Source organism: Miscanthus floridulus, chromosome 5 (assembly GCF_019320115.1).
Source record: "Miscanthus floridulus cultivar M001 chromosome 5, ASM1932011v1, whole genome shotgun sequence".
Classification (NCBI taxonomy): Eukaryota; Viridiplantae; Streptophyta; class Magnoliopsida; order Poales; family Poaceae; genus Miscanthus; species Miscanthus floridulus.
In genome coordinates this window covers 69,966,916-69,972,915 of record NC_089584.1, presented here as the reverse complement: position 1 = coordinate 69,972,915, position 6,000 = coordinate 69,966,916, and the positions used below count along the sequence as shown (strand labels likewise).

The 6,000-nt window shown below is 45.5% G+C and overlaps 1 pseudogene; it reads left to right on the top strand.

Moving 5' to 3' along the window:
* The first annotated feature begins 246 nt into the window (after positions 1-246).
* Positions 247-2,810, top strand: LOC136454748 (rust resistance kinase Lr10-like; annotated as a pseudogene).
* The last annotated feature ends 3,190 nt before the right edge of the window (positions 2,811-6,000 follow it).

Genomic DNA, 6,000 nt, shown 5'->3' with positions numbered 1-6,000 from the left:
GGGTACGGCGCGCGGGCGTACCGGACGATGGGCGTGCACCTGTAGGCTTCCCTGCTCACCTCGGCGCTGGCCTCCGCCGTCGTCTCCCTCCTCTAGCTCTACTCGGAGCCGCTGCTGGTCTTCCTCGGCCAGGAGCCGGAGACGTTGCGCCTGGCGGACGACTTCCTCCGCCACTTGGTGCCCGCGCTTCCTACGCCGTGTACCCGTGGCTGCTATGAGGACGCTTAGGGTCCGAGGCCGGCGCCCATGGACATGCCCAAGTCGATGCCGAGGCCCGGCGATGGCGCGCTGCCCACAGCCGTGCAGGAGACAGCTGGCTTCGCGACGAGCGTAGGCATGGGGCGCGGCTGGCGGGAGCCGCCACCGATGGAGACGTTGCATGTGTCAGGTGTTTTCTGTTCAAATCATGTCCATGTGGATGACCACGTCATCTTCTAATCCTCCTCGCGTCTATTTTGGACCTGGATGAGATCACTTAAATACATTAGGTAGCCAAACGTGTGATTTCATAGTTTGGGGACCCAAATAAGAACCGTCGAATACTTTAAGGACCGGCCGTGCAATTTACTCAATCTTATCATAGCTCTGCATTTGCTGCTGTGTCTTCTTAAAGATGGAGCATACAAGGCCACAGCGTGGGATGATGCCAACTTCTTCAGCAACTGCCCGCCATCTCGGTGCAGCCAACATGGTCCGGAGATCAGCTACCCTTTCCGTCTGGAATCCAGCAATACCTCGTCACTCTGCGGAGCACCAGGCATGAAAGCTAGGACTAGGATGCTACGGCGACAACACCATTCTGGTTCTCCCAGCAGCTGTTATATCATACAAAGTGACCGTCATAGATTACAGGCGTAGTACCCTAACGCTCGCCCCGTGTGTGGACTACTCATCTCCTTCCTGCAAGCAGAAGCTCATGTCCGTGTCCCTACCTCGCAGCATTATCAACTGTGAGGACCCGGGACCCTGCTCACCGCTATGCGATCTTGGATATGCAACGATAGTAAGCTGCTCAAGAGAGTTCACACCAAGTAATTTTACTAAAATATTGAATCTTACCCTTTGAAGGGCGGGCATGGTGCAAGCGGTAGAGTCTTACCGCCTGTGACCGGAAGGTCCCAGGTTCGAGTCGCGGTCTCCTCGCATTGCACAGGCGAGGGTAAGGCTTGCCACTGACACCCTTTCTCAGACCCCGTACAGAGCGGGAGCTCTCTACACTGGGTACGCCCTTTTTTATTGAATCTTACATTTTCTTTCTCAACAAATCACCATTTCATACTAAACCATCAATAGAGACTTATTTTCTTCTTTGGTTTTTGCAGGTTCACACATCAAAGTAATTGCAGGTACTGCTGCTAATCAAACATTCCTTGTATCCAAAATGAAAAAGGATATCTATTACACACAAATTCTTATCTTTCTCGACTATGGCTCTTAACATTATCTCATACCCATTAACAACACCAAGTGGTGCCTTCGTATCCAGACAGTATATTGATTTCCTGTTCTCTTCTTGACAAATACATCATCGGTGGCCACAATAGTGGTTCTTTTGTTGATGGTGGCCACTGGACTCTATCTTTCACTTAAGACAAGATATAATGAGGAGATACACTTGAAGGTCGAAATGTTTCTCAAGACATATGGAACCTCAAAACCCACAAGGTATAGTTTCTCTGAAGTTAAGAAGATAGCAAGGGGATTTAAGGAAAAAATAGGTCAGGGTGGATTTGGGAGTGTATACAAAAGCGAGCTACCAAATGGAGTGCCTGTGGCAGTCAAAATGTTAGAGAACTCTACAGGAGAGGGAGAAGAATTCATCAATGAAGTTGCAACCATAGGACTAATCCACCATGCAAATATTGTGCGTCTCCTGGGTTTTTGCTCTGAACGAACAAGGCGTGCCCTTATTTATGAATACATGCCTAATGAGTCACTGGAAAAATATATATTCTCACGTGATTCTAGTATTTCCCAGGAACTACTAGTGCCAAAGAAAATGGTAGATATTGCTTTAGGTATTGCCCGAGGAATGGAATACCTACATCAAGGATGCAATAAACGCATCCTCCATTTTGACATCAAGCCTCACAACATCTTGCTAGATTTCAACTTCAATCCAAACATCTCAGACTTTGGCCTAGCAAAACTGTGTGCAAGAGATCAAAGCATCGTTACCTTGACAGCAGCAAGAGGCACTATGGGATATATTGCACCAGAGTTATACTCTCGAAATTTTGGTGGGGTATCCTACAAGTCGGATGTTTACAGTTTTGGCACGCTGGTGTTAGAAATGGTAAGTGGAAGGAGGAACTCAGACCCAAGTGTTGATAGCCAAAATGAAGTTTACCTCCCAGAGTGGATCTTCGAGAGAGTAATCACTGGGCAGGACTTGGTACTTTCTAGGGAAATGACTGGAGGAGAGAAAGAAAGGGTGAGACAGCTGGCCATGGTGGCCCTATGGTGCATTCAATGGAACCCAAGAAATCGACCCTCGATGACAAAAGTGGTGAACATGTTAACAGGAAGGCTGGAGAATCTGCAGATGCCCCCGAAGCCTTTCGTCTAATCTGAATTCTGAAAGTCATTCAGTGTCATAAAAATTATATTGGAGAATACATCGTCATTATGTACTGAATATTCGAGACATAAACTTAGCCCCTGCTCTGTTGCAGAGTAGTCCATAGTGCCTGCATGAAAATGTATTTGGATCTTTCCACCGTATCTGTATCTGATGCACTAATAGTATATTGTCAGCTTCTCGCCATGTAGTGCTACTTATCTGTGATGGGTCAGATTTAAAGTGGAATTGGCTTGTTTGTGATAGTTTAAAGAGTCCTTTGGTTTCAATTCCTAATGATCTTGCCATTATTTAGTTCCATCCTTTTCTGCCCCTTTCTGTAGTATATGTTCTTTTTACAACTCAATGAGGCAAAACATCAAAATAAGTTGAGATAAAAATTCAAAATAAGCTGGACAAAAATTCCCAATGATCTACGATGCTAATGGATGGGTCATGGGGTGGGGCATGGGTGAGCATGGGTCTTAGCAGATCTTACCTTAGCCATTGCCATGTTGGATTCTGGATCTCGAATCACTAAGCTGCCGCTAGCGTCCGTTGCAGGAGCAAAGAGACCGGTGAGCGAGCCAGGGCATCACGGTGTAGAATGGCATGGAGGCGACAAAGGCGCAACCGCGCAAGAAATACATGAAATTTCCTATTGAAAGCTCGGTGAGCTTCAGCATTGGTTGACTGCATGAGATCGCTGCTCGAAGGCGGCCGCTGCGGCGCTGCCTGAGCACCAGTCGGTGGGAAGAAGATGGGGTATTGGGGGCTCCCGTTCTACCAAAGTGGATTGGGCTTGGCTGCTTCGGCTAAAAATGAGCCAGCCCAGTAGCATAGAAAGATCCTGTCCATGCAGAGCACATCAAAGATTGCAGGTCTACCGGAACTGAAGAATTCCAACTAATTAGAAAATCTGACAACGGATTTGCATTTGCCTAACAAATAATCTGAGTTGTATTTTCTAGGTTTGTCACGTAGATAAACTAGATAGAAAAATTATAGATAAAAATTAACAGCAGTGCCATCAATAATTAATTAACAGTCTTATTGTTGGTGGACTGAAATTTTGCATTGTCACCATTCTGTCGATGTGATTCCTCGTAACAATCAGTCGTATTTATTTAGTGGTACAGTTCTTCCAATTACAAGTGGAATGAAGACTTTTGCCCAGGTAATCACGGTATTTTTTTCATTAAGACTTCTATCGAAAGCTTATAACATAGTAATGGAGTTTCAGGTTTCTCACAATGAAGGTCGAAGCGAAACGGCAACAGCCTTGTGGACTCGACTCCTACCTCAACCAGATTAAAAGCAAACTCTCCTTAAAAGCAATCTCTAGTCCTCTACGAAGCACACCAATCCACCGCCGTGGAAACAAAGTATAGAGTAACTAACATCTCAAAAGGGACCACAGCTAACTGTCCCAACACCGTTAGGATCCTATCCACCTGTTTGATTCCTTCTCCTTGAGCGCCACCTTCAATTGTCACCTTCTCCCACCAGCTTGTTCTCCAACATCTTATTTCTAGTTTTCCACTAATGCCCATAAAACTCCTGCCTAGCAGAACAAGCAAGTGCCCGGACTGACAGACTGAGTTGCAGCTGGTTTAAGTGTCAGAACATAACATGCATGAATAGGAAATTTCATTGAAAACAAAGAATATGACTTAGCTTTCTGAAGCCGCCCATATAGACAGATTAAAAAGAGAGTAAATACACATAATGCATGTAAATCAAGTGTCACATGTTTCGAGATCTATTTTTGCAAAATCAACGTTACAAATGTCAAACTGCGAAGCGCAACAATAAGATCAAATATGTACCCTTTTAGTAACATTGCTTCTATTTATTTATATTATATTTCTGTGGATCTAGTTGGTACAAGGACGACAATTTACTGGCTCAGTCCAACATTGATCCAAGTCAACCGCCAAAAGATACATTCAAGCTTTACCATAAGAATCAAATATGGCTTGGACACCTCTCCAGTCTCCATGGCATGCATGAAGCTGCCATGTTCAGAATTGATGAGGACATCAACACCGATCATACATCCACGCCGTCCACGCCGACACCTGCTAGTCCTATTACTCGTGCTCGTGCTCGAAAAGTTAATCATCAAGTGAGTTCCTTCTTGAGCTCTTGTCCATCCTGTTTAGATCTTGGAGACACGTGCACTCTTGTTTTGATTAGGAATCAAGGAGAAGACCGAAAGGGAAAAGGACTCGCGCTGGATTCGGACTGCAGCACACCTCCAACTTGCGACGGTCGCTACGGTTACATACGGAGTCGGATTGGGGTGATTCTGGACTTGTTGGAAAGCTAATAAAGTCTACTTTCATACGGATCTGACCTCATACTCATACCTGCTCAGAAGCGGCGTCAACAGTCCAAAAATCACCGAGAGGTCTATTCTGTCCAGGGTGCTGCGCCACCTTAAGTTAGCCCAATGGGCTTGTATCGTTTAGAGTCCAGTAGGGACGCGTCCTAGGGTTGAAGCATGACCCAAACTCTCTTGTGGTCGTCCTCCACACGTCATATACCCCTTAGCCGCCACCAGGAACACTTGGGTTTTGTTTAGATCAAGTTTAGCCTTTGCTACTTGCTTGTAGGCGCGCATGCTGATCCAGCCACCCGTCTCCTTGTCTTCGGAACCCCACTCATAATAAGATTCAGTTTGAGGTTTTCAATTTCATCTTGCAAATTCAGTGCTTGTTTCGTTGTTCTTGCTAGTTCTTCGATTGCTTGCAGGACGGGAGCCCTAGTGGCTGGTTGTTGCGCTCCACAAGATCGTGACGGCCTTTGGAGGTGGTGTATCGGTTGCTAAGGCGCAGTCTTGGAAGACTGTAGTCGGGCCGTGAACGTCATCTCCATCCACCAAATCGAGTTGTCTCACGCCTCTCATCGAAAGATCATCCATAAACCCTAGCGGGTTCATATCAATTGGTAATCAGAGCAAGGTTTATCGGTGAGAGACTTCGAATCCTTCACTGTTTTATCTTTCCTATAGTCCAGAAAAGCCAAAAAATAGTAGATTAGTTTCCTACAATCCTATAGACCTTTGAGCCGTGGCTAGTGCTACCTAGTTAGGGCTTGTTGAATATTCGGTTGCATCGGATTGCTGGTCTTAGTTTATTCCCTTAGAGTTTCAAGTTCTTATCACTTTCCTATCACAACACGCGCTATCATATAGTCTCTCTGTTGGCCGAATCCAAGTAGGGTTTGAAGTTCCAATCGGACGAGGAATTAGTTCACCCTGTGGTACAAATATCAAACTAACCACGCTGCAAGTATTCATATCTAAACGAGTGGCTTACTCTAGAGAGAGATAGAGAGAGTATCTTTTTTTACCGGAATACCCCTGCCCTTTCGAAAAAAGTGTGTGTGCTGAGTTCTTGTTCATATAATCAATTTTGAGTGCCCCCTGAAAAAAA